Source organism: Triturus cristatus, chromosome 6 (genome assembly GCF_964204655.1).
Source record: "Triturus cristatus chromosome 6, aTriCri1.1, whole genome shotgun sequence".
Taxonomy (NCBI): domain Eukaryota; kingdom Metazoa; phylum Chordata; class Amphibia; order Caudata; family Salamandridae; genus Triturus; species Triturus cristatus.
This window is the reverse complement of record NC_140589.1, coordinates 882647031-882663713: the sequence shown is the minus strand read 5'-3', so window position 1 is coordinate 882663713 and position 16683 is coordinate 882647031. Positions and strand designations below refer to the sequence as shown.

Genomic DNA, 16683 nt, shown 5'->3' with positions numbered 1-16683 from the left:
TTGGGTCCCTGGACAAGGTGAGCCTATGACAAGGTGTCTGAATTTTCGCCTGTATTGTAATATTAAACACTTTATTGTTGTACCCGCCTGCTGATTAAGGAGTCCTCAAGATCAGCTCCACACAGACGTGGAACTGATGATGTTAATGCAGAATATTTAAGAAACTGAGGCTGATCTAAAACATTTCCTTGGACCTAGGACCATTTCCCCTGACTTTTAGGTCCTTCGTCCTCCTAAAGTCCTTTGTATAAGTTAGGAACACCTGACAGAACAGAATTTCAGGAGGTCAGGTGGGTTTACTTGTGTCTTCTGGTTGTGAGCAGTAAACGTGGCTAAAAAGGTTGATGGAATGGTGTTTTAAAACACACACACACACACACACACACAACTTCTGGTCCTCTTAAGGACAAAAGTATGGGTAATCCTACATGGGGCCAGTGGCGCAATGGATAACGCGTCTGACTACGGATCAGAAGATTGTAGGTTCGACTCCTATCTGGCTCGAAAGGGTCATAGGTCCCTGTTTTATGGTATTCCTGTGGAATTCTTATTTACCTCAGACTTGTTGTAGGTTCAATATTCTCGAGCAGGACTCATCCAGCAGTCGTTCCATGGTAGGGCTGCAGTAATAGGACCACGGCTAGTTAAAAGTTTCCCATTTGCTGCTGGATTCTATGTGAAGGCCGTCATGTGGTGTGCTGCTTTTGTATTTCAACATGGGTCTCTGAGTCTCTAAACTAGGAAAAAATCTTGTTGAGAAAAGTGTGTGTGAGAGGGTCTGTGGGTGCAGGCAGGTGTGTGCACTTGAGTGCTGACCCATTTACATGTGTGAGAGGGACAAGCAAATTGCCTGTGGGATGTAGGCCTACAACTGGAACCAAGCAGCCAGGCAGAACCACAGGTAAGGAGAGAGGAAGGCAGTTCATTATTAGAGCAGGATCATGAGCATCTTGCCCTGCTCCCTTCTGCCCCGATCGGCCACGATCGGCCAAGACCTCTCTATTAGGGTGGAGGGTGAAAATTTTTGGACCTCAGAAACTGAGGGATGCAGCGCCAATATGTCCTCCAAGGGCCTAGAGGACCTGGTGCCCAATCATGCCTGGTGTTTTTCAGCTTACCCGACCAATCTGGTTGCAAGGCGGATTTTAACAGTACTGCTGAAAAGGGACTCCCAGACAGCCCTGAGGCCATCATTTGCATAGGCCCTCCCCTTCTCTTTCTCTTGCTTCCCACAAAGCAACGCATCGCTGGCAGCAGTATAGATTTGGGGGTTGTGAAGAATAATGACAGGGAGGCTGAAGAAGGGAAAGAAAAGTCCCAGAAGTCCTGCAGGCTTCCTTGCTAAATGCAGCTGGCCATAGAGTGCACCTTCATTACTGCGAGGTAAATACATTAAAAATGTTGAGGAGAGACAAATTGAAAAATAGATATTAGGAGGAAAGCACTGGAACCTGCTTTATTATTTCAATTAGTCTTGAAAACATAGAACATTTCTCTCCTGAAAGCTGGTAAAAATATGGAACGCTTCACGAATTTGCGTGTCATCCTTGCGCAGGGGCCATGCTAATCTTCTCTGTATCGTTCCAATTTTAGTATATGTGCCGCCGAAGCGAGCACACTTCATTGATGAACCTACAATGTTTATAAACTCTCTAAATCTACGGTCTCTAGACATAGGGTGGCCTGGCAGAGATGCTCGTATGGCCAGTAAGCATTCAAATCTGAGCCAATGGGCAAAAATGCATGAAGAGTAACAATCCATTATTCTTCACTGCATTTGTGGTCCAAGACTTCACCAATTGGAAGTATGTAGATTATGCCAGGGTTGCAAAGGCTCATGGTTCAGGCTACTGACAAGGAACATTGTGACATCATGCTGCCTGTGGAACAGTGATATTAAAGGTGAGACAGCTGCACAGTAGGTTAGGTGAAGGGCTCTGAGAGGTGAAAGGCAGCATGCATGGGTCCCTGGACAAGGTGAGCCTATGACAAGGTGTCTGAATTTTCGCCTGTATTGTAATATTAAACACTTTATTGTTGTACCCGCCTGCTGATTAAGGAGTCCTCAAGATCAGCTCCACACAGACGTGGAACTGATGATGTTAATGCAGAATATTTAAGAAACTGAGGCTGATCTAAAACATTTCCTTGGACCTAGGACCATTTCCCCTGACTTTTAGGTCCTTCGTCCTCCTAAAGTCCTTTGTATAAGTTAGGAACACCTGACAGAACAGAATTTCAGGAGGTCAGGTGGGTTTACTTGTGTCTTCTGGTTGTGAGCAGTAAACGTGGCTAAAAAGGTTGATGGAATGGTGTTTTAAAACACACACACACACACACAACTTCTGGTCCTCTTAAGGACAAAAGTATGGGTAATCCTACATGGGGCCAGTGGCGCAATGGATAACGCGTCTGACTACGGATCAGAAGATTGTAGGTTCGACTCCTATCTGGCTCGAAAGGGTCATAGGTCCCTGTTTTATGGTATTCCTGTGGAATTCTTATTTACCTCAGACTTGTTGTAGGTTCAATATTCTCGAGCAGGACTCATCCAGCAGTCGTTCCATGGTAGGGCTGCAGTAATAGGACCACGGCTAGTTAAAAGTTTCCCATTTGCTGCTGGATTCTATGTGAAGGCCGTCATGTGGTGTGCTGCTTTTGTATTTCAACATGGGTCTCTGAGTCTCTAAACTAGGAAAAAATCTTGTTGAGAAAAGTGTGTGTGAGAGGGTCTGTGGGTGCAGGCAGGTGTGTGCACTTGAGTGCTGACCCATTTACATGTGTGAGAGGGACAAGCAAATTGCCTGTGGGATGTAGGCCTACAACTGGAACCAAGCAGCCAGGCAGAACCACAGGTAAGGAGAGAGGAAGGCAGTTCATTATTAGAGCAGGATCATGAGCATCTTGCCCTGCTCCCTTCTGCCCCGATCAGCCACGATCGGCCAAGACCTCTCTATTAGGGTGGAGGGTGAACATTTCTTGGACCTCAGAAACTGAGGGATGCAGCGCCGATATGTCCTCCAAGGGCCTAGAGGACCTGGTGCCCAATCATGCCTGGTGTTTTTCAGCTTACCCGACCAATCTGGTTGCAAGGCGGATTTTAACAGTACTGCTGAAAAGGGACTCCCAGACAGCCCTGAGGCCATCATTTGCATAGGCCCTCCCCTTCTCTTTCTCTTGCTTCCCACAAAGCAACGCATCGCTGGCAGCAGTATAGATTTGGGGGTTGTGAAGAATAATGACAGGGAGGCTGAAGAAGGGAAAGAAAAGTCCCAGAAGTCCTGCAGGCTTCCTTGCTAAATGCAGCTGGCCATAGAGTGCACCTTCATTACTGCGAGGTAAATACATTAAAAATGTTGAGGAGAGACAAATTGAAAAATAGATATTAGGAGGAAAGCACTGGAACCTGCTTTATTATTTCAATTAGTCTTGAAAACATAGAACATTTCTCTCCTGAAAGCTGGTAAAAATATGGAACGCTTCACGAATTTGCGTGTCATCCTTGCGCAGGGGCCATGCTAATCTTCTCTGTATCGTTCCAATTTTAGTATATGTGCCGCCGAAGCGAGCACACTTCATTGATGAACCTACAATGTTTATAAACTCTCTAAATCTACGGTCTCTAGACATAGGGTGGCCTGGCAGAGATGCTCGTATGGCCAGTAAGCATTCAAATCTGAGCCAATGGGCAAAAATGCATGAAGAGTAACAATCCATTATTCTTCACTGCATTTGTGGTCCAAGACTTCACCAATTGGAAGTATGTAGATTATGCCAGGGTTGCAAAGGCTCATGGTTCAGGCTACTGACAAGGAACATTGTGACATCATGCTGCCTGTGGAACAGTGATATTAAAGGTGAGACAGCTGCACAGTAGGTTAGGTGAAGGGCTCTGAGAGGTGAAAGGCAGCATGCTTGGGTCCCTGGACAAGGTGAGCCTATGACAAGGTGTCTGAATTTTCGCCTGTATTGTAATATTAAACACTTTATTGTTGTACCCGCCTGCTGATTAAGGAGTCCTCAAGATCAGCTCCACACAGACGTGGAACTGATGATGTTAATGCAGAATATTTAAGAAACTGAGGCTGATCTAAAACATTTCCTTGGACCTAGGACCATTTCCCCTGACTTTTAGGTCCTTCGTCCTCCTAAAGTCCTTTGTATAAGTTAGGAACACCTGACAGAACAGAATTTCAGGAGGTCAGGTGGGTTTACTTGTGTCTTCTGGTTGTGAGCAGTAAACGTGGCTAAAAAGGTTGATGGAATGGTGTTTTAAAACACACACACACACACACACACACAACTTCTGGTCCTCTTAAGGACAAAAGTATGGGTAATCCTACATGGGGCCAGTGGCGCAATGGATAACGCGTCTGACTACGGATCAGAAGATTGTAGGTTCGACTCCTATCTGGCTCGAAAGGGTCATAGGTCCCTGTTTTATGGTATTCCTGTGGAATTCTTATTTACCTCAGACTTGTTGTAGGTTCAATATTCTCGAGCAGGACTCATCCAGCAGTCGTTCCATGGTAGGGCTGCAGTAATAGGACCACGGCTAGTTAAAAGTTTCCCATTTGCTGCTGGATTCTATGTGAAGGCCGTCATGTGGTGTGCTGCTTTTGTATTTCAACATGGGTCTCTGAGTCTCTAAACTAGGAAAAAATCTTGTTGAGAAAAGTGTGTGTGAGAGGGTCTGTGGGTGCAGGCAGGTGTGTGCACTTGAGTGCTGACCCATTTACATGTGTGAGAGGGACAAGCAAATTGCCTGTGGGATGTAGGCCTACAACTGGAACCAAGCAGCCAGGCAGAACCACAGGTAAGGAGAGAGGAAGGCAGTTCATTATTAGAGCAGGATCATGAGCATCTTGCCCTGCTCCCTTCTGCCCCGATCGGCCACGATCGGCCAAGACCTCTCTATTAGGGTGGAGGGTGAACATTTCTTGGACCTCAGAAACTGAGGGATGCAGCGCCAATATGTCCTCCAAGGGCCTAGAGGACCTGGTGCCCAATCATGCCTGGTGTTTTTCAGCTTACCCGACCAATCTGGTTGCAAGGCGGATTTTAACAGTACTGCTGAAAAGGGACTCCCAGACAGCCCTGAGGCCATCATTTGCATAGGCCCTCCCCTTCTCTTTCTCTTGCTTCCCACAAAGCAACGCATCGCTGGCAGCAGTATAGATTTGGGGGTTGTGAAGAATAATGACAGGGAGGCTGAAGAAGGGAAAGAAAAGTCCCAGAAGTCCTGCAGGCTTCCTTGCTAAATGCAGCTGGCCATAGAGTGCACCTTCATTACTGCGAGGTAAATACATTAAAAATGTTGAGGAGAGACAAATTGAAAAATAGATATTAGGAGGAAAGCACTGGAACCTGCTTTATTATTTCAATTAGTCTTGAAAACATAGAACATTTCTCTCCTGAAAGCTGGTAAAAATATGGAACGCTTCACGAATTTGCGTGTCATCCTTGCGCAGGGGCCATGCTAATCTTCTCTGTATCGTTCCAATTTTAGTATATGTGCCGCCGAAGCGAGCACACTTCATTGATGAACCTACAATGTTTATAAACTCTCTAAATCTACGGTCTCTAGACATAGGGTGGCCTGGCAGAGATGCTCGTATGGCCAGTAAGCATTCAAATCTGAGCCAATGGGCAAAAATGCATGAAGAGTAACAATCCATTATTCTTCACTGCATTTGTGGTCCAAGACTTCACCAATTGGAAGTATGTAGATTATGCCAGGGTTGCAAAGGCTCATGGTTCAGGCTACTGACAAGGAACATTGTGACATCATGCTGCCTGTGGAACAGTGATATTAAAGGTGAGACAGCTGCACAGTAGGTTAGGTGAAGGGCTCTGAGAGGTGAAAGGCAGCATGCTTGGGTCCCTGGACAAGGTGAGCCTATGACAAGGTGTCTGAATTTTCGCCTGTATTGTAATATTAAACACTTTATTGTTGTACCCGCCTGCTGATTAAGGAGTCCTCAAGATCAGCTCCACACAGACGTGGAACTGATGATGTTAATGCAGAATATTTAAGAAACTGAGGCTGATCTAAAACATTTCCTTGGACCTAGGACCATTTCCCCTGACTTTTAGGTCCTTCGTCCTCCTAAAGTCCTTTGTATAAGTTAGGAACACCTGACAGAACAGAATTTCAGGAGGTCAGGTGGGTTTACTTGTGTCTTCTGGTTGTGAGCAGTAAACGTGGCTAAAAAGGTTGATGGAATGGTGTTTTAAAACACACACACACACACACACACAACTTCTGGTCCTCTTAAGGACAAAAGTATGGGTAATCCTACATGGGGCCAGTGGCGCAATGGATAACGCGTCTGACTACGGATCAGAAGATTGTAGGTTCGACTCCTATCTGGCTCGAAAGGGTCATAGGTCCCTGTTTTATGGTATTCCTGTGGAATTCTTATTTACCTCAGACTTGTTGTAGGTTCAATATTCTCGAGCAGGACTCATCCAGCAGTCGTTCCATGGTAGGGCTGCAGTAATAGGACCACGGCTAGTTAAAAGTTTCCCATTTGCTGCTGGATTCTATGTGAAGGCCGTCATGTGGTGTGCTGCTTTTGTATTTCAACATGGGTCTCTGAGTCTCTAAACTAGGAAAAAATCTTGTTGAGAAAAGTGTGTGTGAGAGGGTCTGTGGGTGCAGGCAGGTGTGTGCACTTGAGTGCTGACCCATTTACATGTGTGAGAGGGACAAGCAAATTGCCTGTGGGATGTAGGCCTACAACTGGAACCAAGCAGCCAGGCAGAACCACAGGTAAGGAGAGAGGAAGGCAGTTCATTATTAGAGCAGGATCATGAGCATCTTGCCCTGCTCCCTTCTGCCCCGATCGGCCACGATCGGCCAAGACCTCTCTATTAGGGTGGAGGGTGAACATTTCTTGGACCTCAGAAACTGAGGGATGCAGCGCCAATATGTCCTCCAAGGGCCTAGAGGACCTGGTGCCCAATCATGCCTGGTGTTTTTCAGCTTACCCGACCAATCTGGTTGCAAGGCGGATTTTAACAGTACTGCTGAAAAGGGACTCCCAGACAGCCCTGAGGCCATCATTTGCATAGGCCCTCCCCTTCTCTTTCTCTTGCTTCCCACAAAGCAACGCATCGCTGGCAGCAGTATAGATTTGGGGGTTGTGAAGAATAATGACAGGGAGGCTGAAGAAGGGAAAGAAAAGTCCCAGAAGTCCTGCAGGCTTCCTTGCTAAATGCAGCTGGCCATAGAGTGCACCTTCATTACTGCGAGGTAAATACATTAAAAATGTTGAGGAGAGACAAATTGAAAAATAGATATTAGGAGGAAAGCACTGGAACCTGCTTTATTATTTCAATTAGTCTTGAAAACATAGAACATTTCTCTCCTGAAAGCTGGTAAAAATATGGAACGCTTCACGAATTTGCGTGTCATCCTTGCGCAGGGGCCATGCTAATCTTCTCTGTATCGTTCCAATTTTAGTATATGTGCCGCCGAAGCGAGCACACTTCATTGATGAACCTACAATGTTTATAAACTCTCTAAATCTACGGTCTCTAGACATAGGGTGGCCTGGCAGAGATGCTCGTATGGCCAGTAAGCATTCAAATCTGAGCCAATGGGCAAAAATGCATGAAGAGTAACAATCCATTATTCTTCACTGCATTTGTGGTCCAAGACTTCACCAATTGGAAGTATGTAGATTATGCCAGGGTTGCAAAGGCTCATGGTTCAGGCTACTGACAAGGAACATTGTGACATCATGCTGCCTGTGGAACAGTGATATTAAAGGTGAGACAGCTGCACAGTAGGTTAGGTGAAGGGCTCTGAGAGGTGAAAGGCAGCATGCATGGGTCCCTGGACAAGGTGAGCCTATGACAAGGTGTCTGAATTTTCGCCTGTATTGTAATATTAAACACTTTATTGTTGTACCCGCCTGCTGATTAAGGAGTCCTCAAGATCAGCTCCACACAGACGTGGAACTGATGATGTTAATGCAGAATATTTAAGAAACTGAGGCTGATCTAAAACATTTCCTTGGACCTAGGACCATTTCCCCTGACTTTTAGGTCCTTCGTCCTCCTAAAGTCCTTTGTATAAGTTAGGAACACCTGACAGAACAGAATTTCAGGAGGTCAGGTGGGTTTACTTGTGTCTTCTGGTTGTGAGCAGTAAACGTGGCTAAAAAGGTTGATGGAATGGTGTTTTAAAACACACACACACACACACAACTTCTGGTCCTCTTAAGGACAAAAGTATGGGTAATCCTACATGGGGCCAGTGGCGCAATGGATAACGCGTCTGACTACGGATCAGAAGATTGTAGGTTCGACTCCTATCTGGCTCGAAAGGGTCATAGGTCCCTGTTTTATGGTATTCCTGTGGAATTCTTATTTACCTCAGACTTGTTGTAGGTTCAATATTCTCGAGCAGGACTCATCCAGCAGTCGTTCCATGGTAGGGCTGCAGTAATAGGACCACGGCTAGTTAAAAGTTTCCCATTTGCTGCTGGATTCTATGTGAAGGCCGTCATGTGGTGTGCTGCTTTTGTATTTCAACATGGGTCTCTGAGTCTCTAAACTAGGAAAAAATCTTGTTGAGAAAAGTGTGTGTGAGAGGGTCTGTGGGTGCAGGCAGGTGTGTGCACTTGAGTGCTGACCCATTTACATGTGTGAGAGGGACAAGCAAATTGCCTGTGGGATGTAGGCCTACAACTGGAACCAAGCAGCCAGGCAGAACCACAGGTAAGGAGAGAGGAAGGCAGTTCATTATTAGAGCAGGATCATGAGCATCTTGCCCTGCTCCCTTCTGCCCCGATCGGCCACGATCGGCCAAGACCTCTCTATTAGGGTGGAGGGTGAACATTTCTTGGACCTCAGAAACTGAGGGATGCAGCGCCGATATGTCCTCCAAGGGCCTAGAGGACCTGGTGCCCAATCATGCCTGGTGTTTTTCAGCTTACCCGACCAATCTGGTTGCAAGGCGGATTTTAACAGTACTGCTGAAAAGGGACTCCCAGACAGCCCTGAGGCCATCATTTGCATAGGCCCTCCCCTTCTCTTTCTCTTGCTTCCCACAAAGCAACGCATCGCTGGCAGCAGTATAGATTTGGGGGTTGTGAAGAATAATGACAGGGAGGCTGAAGAAGGGAAAGAAAAGTCCCAGAAGTCCTGCAGGCTTCCTTGCTAAATGCAGCTGGCCATAGAGTGCACCTTCATTACTGCGAGGTAAATACATTAAAAATGTTGAGGAGAGACAAATTGAAAAATAGATATTAGGAGGAAAGCACTGGAACCTGCTTTATTATTTCAATTAGTCTTGAAAACATAGAACATTTCTCTCCTGAAAGCTGGTAAAAATATGGAACGCTTCACGAATTTGCGTGTCATCCTTGCGCAGGGGCCATGCTAATCTTCTCTGTATCGTTCCAATTTTAGTATATGTGCCGCCGAAGCGAGCACACTTCATTGATGAACCTACAATGTTTATAAACTCTCTAAATCTACGGTCTCTAGACATAGGGTGGCCTGGCAGAGATGCTCGTATGGCCAGTAAGCATTCAAATCTGAGCCAATGGGCAAAAATGCATGAAGAGTAACAATCCATTATTCTTCACTGCATTTGTGGTCCAAGACTTCACCAATTGGAAGTATGTAGATTATGCCAGGGTTGCAAAGGCTCATGGTTCAGGCTACTGACAAGGAACATTGTGACATCATGCTGCCTGTGGAACAGTGATATTAAAGGTGAGACAGCTGCACAGTAGGTTAGGTGAAGGGCTCTGAGAGGTGAAAGGCAGCATGCTTGGGTCCCTGGACAAGGTGAGCCTATGACAAGGTGTCTGAATTTTCGCCTGTATTGTAATATTAAACACTTTATTGTTGTACCCGCCTGCTGATTAAGGAGTCCTCAAGATCAGCTCCACACAGACGTGGAACTGATGATGTTAATGCAGAATATTTAAGAAACTGAGGCTGATCTAAAACATTTCCTTGGACCTAGGACCATTTCCCCTGACTTTTAGGTCCTTCGTCCTCCTAAAGTCCTTTGTATAAGTTAGGAACACCTGACAGAACAGAATTTCAGGAGGTCAGGTGGGTTTACTTGTGTCTTCTGGTTGTGAGCAGTAAACGTGGCTAAAAAGGTTGATGGAATGGTGTTTTAAAACACACACACACACACACACACACAACTTCTGGTCCTCTTAAGGACAAAAGTATGGGTAATCCTACATGGGGCCAGTGGCGCAATGGATAACGCGTCTGACTACGGATCAGAAGATTGTAGGTTCGACTCCTATCTGGCTCGAAAGGGTCATAGGTCCCTGTTTTATGGTATTCCTGTGGAATTCTTATTTACCTCAGACTTGTTGTAGGTTCAATATTCTCGAGCAGGACTCATCCAGCAGTCGTTCCATGGTAGGGCTGCAGTAATAGGACCACGGCTAGTTAAAAGTTTCCCATTTGCTGCTGGATTCTATGTGAAGGCCGTCATGTGGTGTGCTGCTTTTGTATTTCAACATGGGTCTCTGAGTCTCTAAACTAGGAAAAAATCTTGTTGAGAAAAGTGTGTGTGAGAGGGTCTGTGGGTGCAGGCAGGTGTGTGCACTTGAGTGCTGACCCATTTACATGTGTGAGAGGGACAAGCAAATTGCCTGTGGGATGTAGGCCTACAACTGGAACCAAGCAGCCAGGCAGAACCACAGGTAAGGAGAGAGGAAGGCAGTTCATTATTAGAGCAGGATCATGAGCATCTTGCCCTGCTCCCTTCTGCCCCGATCGGCCACGATCGGCCAAGACCTCTCTATTAGGGTGGAGGGTGAACATTTCTTGGACCTCAGAAACTGAGGGATGCAGCGCCGATATGTCCTCCAAGGGCCTAGAGGACCTGGTGCCCAATCATGCCTGGTGTTTTTCAGCTTACCCGACCAATCTGGTTGCAAGGCGGATTTTAACAGTACTGCTGAAAAGGGACTCCCAGACAGCCCTGAGGCCATCATTTGCATAGGCCCTCCCCTTCTCTTTCTCTTGCTTCCCACAAAGCAACGCATCGCTGGCAGCAGTATAGATTTGGGGGTTGTGAAGAATAATGACAGGGAGGCTGAAGAAGGGAAAGAAAAGTCCCAGAAGTCCTGCAGGCTTCCTTGCTAAATGCAGCTGGCCATAGAGTGCACCTTCATTACTGCGAGGTAAATACATTAAAAATGTTGAGGAGAGACAAATTGAAAAATAGATATTAGGAGGAAAGCACTGGAACCTGCTTTATTATTTCAATTAGTCTTGAAAACATAGAACATTTCTCTCCTGAAAGCTGGTAAAAATATGGAACGCTTCACGAATTTGCGTGTCATCCTTGCGCAGGGGCCATGCTAATCTTCTCTGTATCGTTCCAATTTTAGTATATGTGCCGCCGAAGCGAGCACACTTCATTGATGAACCTACAATGTTTATAAACTCTCTAAATCTACGGTCTCTAGACATAGGGTGGCCTGGCAGAGATGCTCGTATGGCCAGTAAGCATTCAAATCTGAGCCAATGGGCAAAAATGCATGAAGAGTAACAATCCATTATTCTTCACTGCATTTGTGGTCCAAGACTTCACCAATTGGAAGTATGTAGATTATGCCAGGGTTGCAAAGGCTCATGGTTCAGGCTACTGACAAGGAACATTGTGACATCATGCTGCCTGTGGAACAGTGATATTAAAGGTGAGACAGCTGCACAGTAGGTTAGGTGAAGGGCTCTGAGAGGTGAAAGGCAGCATGCATGGGTCCCTGGACAAGGTGAGCCTATGACAAGGTGTCTGAATTTTCGCCTGTATTGTAATATTAAACACTTTATTGTTGTACCCGCCTGCTGATTAAGGAGTCCTCAAGATCAGCTCCACACAGACGTGGAACTGATGATGTTAATGCAGAATATTTAAGAAACTGAGGCTGATCTAAAACATTTCCTTGGACCTAGGACCATTTCCCCTGACTTTTAGGTCCTTCGTCCTCCTAAAGTCCTTTGTATAAGTTAGGAACACCTGACAGAACAGAATTTCAGGAGGTCAGGTGGGTTTACTTGTGTCTTCTGGTTGTGAGCAGTAAACGTGGCTAAAAAGGTTGATGGAATGGTGTTTTAAAACACACACACACACACACACACACAACTTCTGGTCCTCTTAAGGACAAAAGTATGGGTAATCCTACATGGGGCCAGTGGCGCAATGGATAACGCGTCTGACTACGGATCAGAAGATTGTAGGTTCGACTCCTATCTGGCTCGAAAGGGTCATAGGTCCCTGTTTTATGGTATTCCTGTGGAATTCTTATTTACCTCAGACTTGTTGTAGGTTCAATATTCTCGAGCAGGACTCATCCAGCAGTCGTTCCATGGTAGGGCTGCAGTAATAGGACCACGGCTAGTTAAAAGTTTCCCATTTGCTGCTGGATTCTATGTGAAGGCCGTCATGTGGTGTGCTGCTTTTGTATTTCAACATGGGTCTCTGAGTCTCTAAACTAGGAAAAAATCTTGTTGAGAAAAGTGTGTGTGAGAGGGTCTGTGGGTGCAGGCAGGTGTGTGCACTTGAGTGCTGACCCATTTACATGTGTGAGAGGGACAAGCAAATTGCCTGTGGGATGTAGGCCTACAACTGGAACCAAGCAGCCAGGCAGAACCACAGGTAAGGAGAGAGGAAGGCAGTTCATTATTAGAGCAGGATCATGAGCATCTTGCCCTGCTCCCTTCTGCCCCGATCGGCCACGATCGGCCAAGACCTCTCTATTAGGGTGGAGGGTGAACATTTCTTGGACCTCAGAAACTGAGGGATGCAGCGCCGATATGTCCTCCAAGGGCCTAGAGGACCTGGTGCCCAATCATGCCTGGTGTTTTTCAGCTTACCCGACCAATCTGGTTGCAAGGCGGATTTTAACAGTACTGCTGAAAAGGGACTCCCAGACAGCCCTGAGGCCATCATTTGCATAGGCCCTCCCCTTCTCTTTCTCTTGCTTCCCACAAAGCAACGCATCGCTGGCAGCAGTATAGATTTGGGGGTTGTGAAGAATAATGACAGGGAGGCTGAAGAAGGGAAAGAAAAGTCCCAGAAGTCCTGCAGGCTTCCTTGCTAAATGCAGCTGGCCATAGAGTGCACCTTCATTACTGCGAGGTAAATACATTAAAAATGTTGAGGAGAGACAAATTGAAAAATAGATATTAGGAGGAAAGCACTGGAACCTGCTTTATTATTTCAATTAGTCTTGAAAACATAGAACATTTCTCTCCTGAAAGCTGGTAAAAATATGGAACGCTTCACGAATTTGCGTGTCATCCTTGCGCAGGGGCCATGCTAATCTTCTCTGTATCGTTCCAATTTTAGTATATGTGCCGCCGAAGCGAGCACACTTCATTGATGAACCTACAATGTTTATAAACTCTCTAAATCTACGGTCTCTAGACATAGGGTGGCCTGGCAGAGATGCTCGTATGGCCAGTAAGCATTCAAATCTGAGCCAATGGGCAAAAATGCATGAAGAGTAACAATCCATTATTCTTCACTGCATTTGTGGTCCAAGACTTCACCAATTGGAAGTATGTAGATTATGCCAGGGTTGCAAAGGCTCATGGTTCAGGCTACTGACAAGGAACATTGTGACATCATGCTGCCTGTGGAACAGTGATATTAAAGGTGAGACAGCTGCACAGTAGGTTAGGTGAAGGGCTCTGAGAGGTGAAAGGCAGCATGCTTGGGTCCCTGGACAAGGTGAGCCTATGACAAGGTGTCTGAATTTTCGCCTGTATTGTAATATTAAACACTTTATTGTTGTACCCGCCTGCTGATTAAGGAGTCCTCAAGATCAGCTCCACACAGACGTGGAACTGATGATGTTAATGCAGAATATTTAAGAAACTGAGGCTGATCTAAAACATTTCCTTGGACCTAGGACCATTTCCCCTGACTTTTAGGTCCTTCGTCCTCCTAAAGTCCTTTGTATAAGTTAGGAACACCTGACAGAACAGAATTTCAGGAGGTCAGGTGGGTTTACTTGTGTCTTCTGGTTGTGAGCAGTAAACGTGGCTAAAAAGGTTGATGGAATGGTGTTTTAAAACACACACACACACACACACACACAACTTCTGGTCCTCTTAAGGACAAAAGTATGGGTAATCCTACATGGGGCCAGTGGCGCAATGGATAACGCGTCTGACTACGGATCAGAAGATTGTAGGTTCGACTCCTATCTGGCTCGAAAGGGTCATAGGTCCCTGTTTTATGGTATTCCTGTGGAATTCTTATTTACCTCAGACTTGTTGTAGGTTCAATATTCTCGAGCAGGACTCATCCAGCAGTCGTTCCATGGTAGGGCTGCAGTAATAGGACCACGGCTAGTTAAAAGTTTCCCATTTGCTGCTGGATTCTATGTGAAGGCCGTCATGTGGTGTGCTGCTTTTGTATTTCAACATGGGTCTCTGAGTCTCTAAACTAGGAAAAAATCTTGTTGAGAAAAGTGTGTGTGAGAGGGTCTGTGGGTGCAGGCAGGTGTGTGCACTTGAGTGCTGACCCATTTACATGTGTGAGAGGGACAAGCAAATTGCCTGTGGGATGTAGGCCTACAACTGGAACCAAGCAGCCAGGCAGAACCACAGGTAAGGAGAGAGGAAGGCAGTTCATTATTAGAGCAGGATCATGAGCATGAGCATCTTGCCCTGCTCCCTTCTGCCCCGTTCGGCCACGATCGGCCAAGACCTCTCTATTAGGGTGGAGGGTGAACATTTCTTGGACCTCAGAAACTGAGGGATGCAGCGCCGATATGTCCTCCAAGGGCCTAGAGGACCTGGTGCCCAATCATGCCTGGTGTTTTTCAGCTTACCCGACCAATCTGGTTGCAAGGCGGATTTTAACAGTACTGCTGAAAAGGGACTCCCAGACAGCCCTGAGGCCATCATTTGCATAGGCCCTCCCCTTCTCTTTCTCTTGCTTCCCACAAAGCAACGCATCGCTGGCAGCAGTATAGATTTGGGGGTTGTGAAGAATAATGACAGGGAGGCTGAAGAAGGGAAAGAAAAGTCCCAGAAGTCCTGCAGGCTTCCTTGCTAAATGCAGCTGGCCATAGAGTGCACCTTCATTACTGCGAGGTAAATACATTAAAAATGTTGAGGAGAGACAAATTGAAAAATAGATATTAGGAGGAAAGCACTGGAACCTGCTTTATTATTTCAATTAGTCTTGAAAACATAGAACATTTCTCTCCTGAAAGCTGGTAAAAATATGGAACGCTTCACGAATTTGCGTGTCATCCTTGCGCAGGGGCCATGCTAATCTTCTCTGTATCGTTCCAATTTTAGTATATGTGCCGCCGAAGCGAGCACACTTCATTGATGAACCTACAATGTTTATAAACTCTCTAAATCTACGGTCTCTAGACATAGGGTGGCCTGGCAGAGATGCTCGTATGGCCAGTAAGCATTCAAATCTGAGCCAATGGGCAAAAATGCATGAAGAGTAACAATCCATTATTCTTCACTGCATTTGTGGTCCAAGACTTCACCAATTGGAAGTATGTAGATTATGCCAGGGTTGCAAAGGCTCATGGTTCAGGCTACTGACAAGGAACATTGTGACATCATGCTGCCTGTGGAACAGTGATATTAAAGGTGAGACAGCTGCACAGTAGGTTAGGTGAAGGGCTCTGAGAGGTGAAAGGCAGCATGCATGGGTCCCTGGACAAGGTGAGCCTATGACAAGGTGTCTGAATTTTCGCCTGTATTGTAATATTAAACACTTTATTGTTGTACCCGCCTGCTGATTAAGGAGTCCTCAAGATCAGCTCCACACAGACGTGGAACTGATGATGTTAATGCAGAATATTTAAGAAACTGAGGCTGATCTAAAACATTTCCTTGGACCTAGGACCATTTCCCCTGACTTTTAGGTCCTTCGTCCTCCTAAAGTCCTTTGTATAAGTTAGGAACACCTGACAGAACAGAATTTCAGGAGGTCAGGTGGGTTTACTTGTGTCTTCTGGTTGTGAGCAGTAAACGTGGCTAAAAAGGTTGATGGAATGGTGTTTTAAAACACACACACACACACACACACACAACTTCTGGTCCTCTTAAGGACAAAAGTATGGGTAATCCTACATGGGGCCAGTGGCGCAATGGATAACGCGTCTGACTACGGATCAGAAGATTGTAGGTTCGACTCCTATCTGGCTCGAAAGGGTCATAGGTCCCTGTTTTATGGTATTCCTGTGGAATTCTTATTTACCTCAGACTTGTTGTAGGTTCAATATTCTCGAGCAGGACTCATCCAGCAGTCGTTCCATGGTAGGGCTGCAGTAATAGGACCACGGCTAGTTAAAAGTTTCCCATTTGCTGCTGGATTCTATGTGAAGGCCGTCATGTGGTGTGCTGCTTTTGTATTTCAACATGGGTCTCTGAGTCTCTAAACTAGGAAAAAATCTTGTTGAGAAAAGTGTGTGTGAGAGGGTCTGTGGGTGCAGGCAGGTGTGTGCACTTGAGTGCTGACCCATTTACATGTGTGAGAGGGACAAGCAAATTGCCTGTGGGATGTAGGCCTACAACTGGAACCAAGCAGCCAGGCAGAACCACAGGTAAGGAGAGAGGAAGGCAGTTCATTATTAGAGCAGGATCATGAGCATCTTGCCCTGCTCCCTTCTGCCCCGATCGGCCACGATCGGCCAAGACCTCTCTATT

At 46.0% G+C, this 16683-nt stretch overlaps 17 non-coding genes across 17 annotated transcripts; 9 read left to right on the top strand and 8 right to left on the bottom strand.

Moving 5' to 3' along the window:
* The first annotated feature begins 431 nt into the window (after positions 1–431).
* TRNAR-ACG (transfer RNA arginine (anticodon ACG)) lies at positions 432–504 on the top strand. The gene has a single exon. It is a non-coding gene; the product is annotated as a tRNA-Arg (tRNA).
* Positions 505–1510: 1006 nt separating this feature from the next.
* LOC146818733 (U6 spliceosomal RNA) lies at positions 1511–1617 on the bottom strand. The gene has a single exon (XR_014963701.1). It is a non-coding gene; the product is annotated as a U6 spliceosomal RNA (small nuclear RNA).
* A 768-nt stretch (positions 1618–2385) lies between these two features.
* On the top strand, positions 2386–2458 carry TRNAR-ACG (transfer RNA arginine (anticodon ACG)). The gene has a single exon. It is a non-coding gene; the product is annotated as a tRNA-Arg (tRNA).
* Positions 2459–3465: 1007 nt separating this feature from the next.
* Positions 3466–3572, bottom strand: LOC146818731 (U6 spliceosomal RNA). Its single transcript, XR_014963699.1, has one exon. It is a non-coding gene; the product is annotated as a U6 spliceosomal RNA (small nuclear RNA).
* Positions 3573–4346: 774 nt separating this feature from the next.
* On the top strand, positions 4347–4419 carry TRNAR-ACG (transfer RNA arginine (anticodon ACG)). The gene has a single exon. It is a non-coding gene; the product is annotated as a tRNA-Arg (tRNA).
* Positions 4420–5426: 1007 nt separating this feature from the next.
* LOC146818729 (U6 spliceosomal RNA) lies at positions 5427–5533 on the bottom strand. Its single transcript, XR_014963698.1, has one exon. It is a non-coding gene; the product is annotated as a U6 spliceosomal RNA (small nuclear RNA).
* A 772-nt stretch (positions 5534–6305) lies between these two features.
* TRNAR-ACG (transfer RNA arginine (anticodon ACG)) lies at positions 6306–6378 on the top strand. Its single transcript has one exon. It is a non-coding gene; the product is annotated as a tRNA-Arg (tRNA).
* A 1007-nt stretch (positions 6379–7385) lies between these two features.
* LOC146818727 (U6 spliceosomal RNA) lies at positions 7386–7492 on the bottom strand. Its single transcript, XR_014963697.1, has one exon. It is a non-coding gene; the product is annotated as a U6 spliceosomal RNA (small nuclear RNA).
* Positions 7493–8260: 768 nt separating this feature from the next.
* On the top strand, positions 8261–8333 carry TRNAR-ACG (transfer RNA arginine (anticodon ACG)). Its single transcript has one exon. It is a non-coding gene; the product is annotated as a tRNA-Arg (tRNA).
* Positions 8334–9340: 1007 nt separating this feature from the next.
* Positions 9341–9447, bottom strand: LOC146818725 (U6 spliceosomal RNA). The gene has a single exon (XR_014963696.1). It is a non-coding gene; the product is annotated as a U6 spliceosomal RNA (small nuclear RNA).
* Positions 9448–10221: 774 nt separating this feature from the next.
* On the top strand, positions 10222–10294 carry TRNAR-ACG (transfer RNA arginine (anticodon ACG)). The gene has a single exon. It is a non-coding gene; the product is annotated as a tRNA-Arg (tRNA).
* A 1007-nt stretch (positions 10295–11301) lies between these two features.
* LOC146818723 (U6 spliceosomal RNA) lies at positions 11302–11408 on the bottom strand. Its single transcript, XR_014963695.1, has one exon. It is a non-coding gene; the product is annotated as a U6 spliceosomal RNA (small nuclear RNA).
* Positions 11409–12182: 774 nt separating this feature from the next.
* TRNAR-ACG (transfer RNA arginine (anticodon ACG)) lies at positions 12183–12255 on the top strand. The gene has a single exon. It is a non-coding gene; the product is annotated as a tRNA-Arg (tRNA).
* A 1007-nt stretch (positions 12256–13262) lies between these two features.
* LOC146818721 (U6 spliceosomal RNA) lies at positions 13263–13369 on the bottom strand. The gene has a single exon (XR_014963693.1). It is a non-coding gene; the product is annotated as a U6 spliceosomal RNA (small nuclear RNA).
* A 774-nt stretch (positions 13370–14143) lies between these two features.
* TRNAR-ACG (transfer RNA arginine (anticodon ACG)) lies at positions 14144–14216 on the top strand. Its single transcript has one exon. It is a non-coding gene; the product is annotated as a tRNA-Arg (tRNA).
* A 1013-nt stretch (positions 14217–15229) lies between these two features.
* Positions 15230–15336, bottom strand: LOC146818719 (U6 spliceosomal RNA). Its single transcript, XR_014963692.1, has one exon. It is a non-coding gene; the product is annotated as a U6 spliceosomal RNA (small nuclear RNA).
* Positions 15337–16110: 774 nt separating this feature from the next.
* On the top strand, positions 16111–16183 carry TRNAR-ACG (transfer RNA arginine (anticodon ACG)). The gene has a single exon. It is a non-coding gene; the product is annotated as a tRNA-Arg (tRNA).
* The last annotated feature ends 500 nt before the right edge of the window (positions 16184–16683 follow it).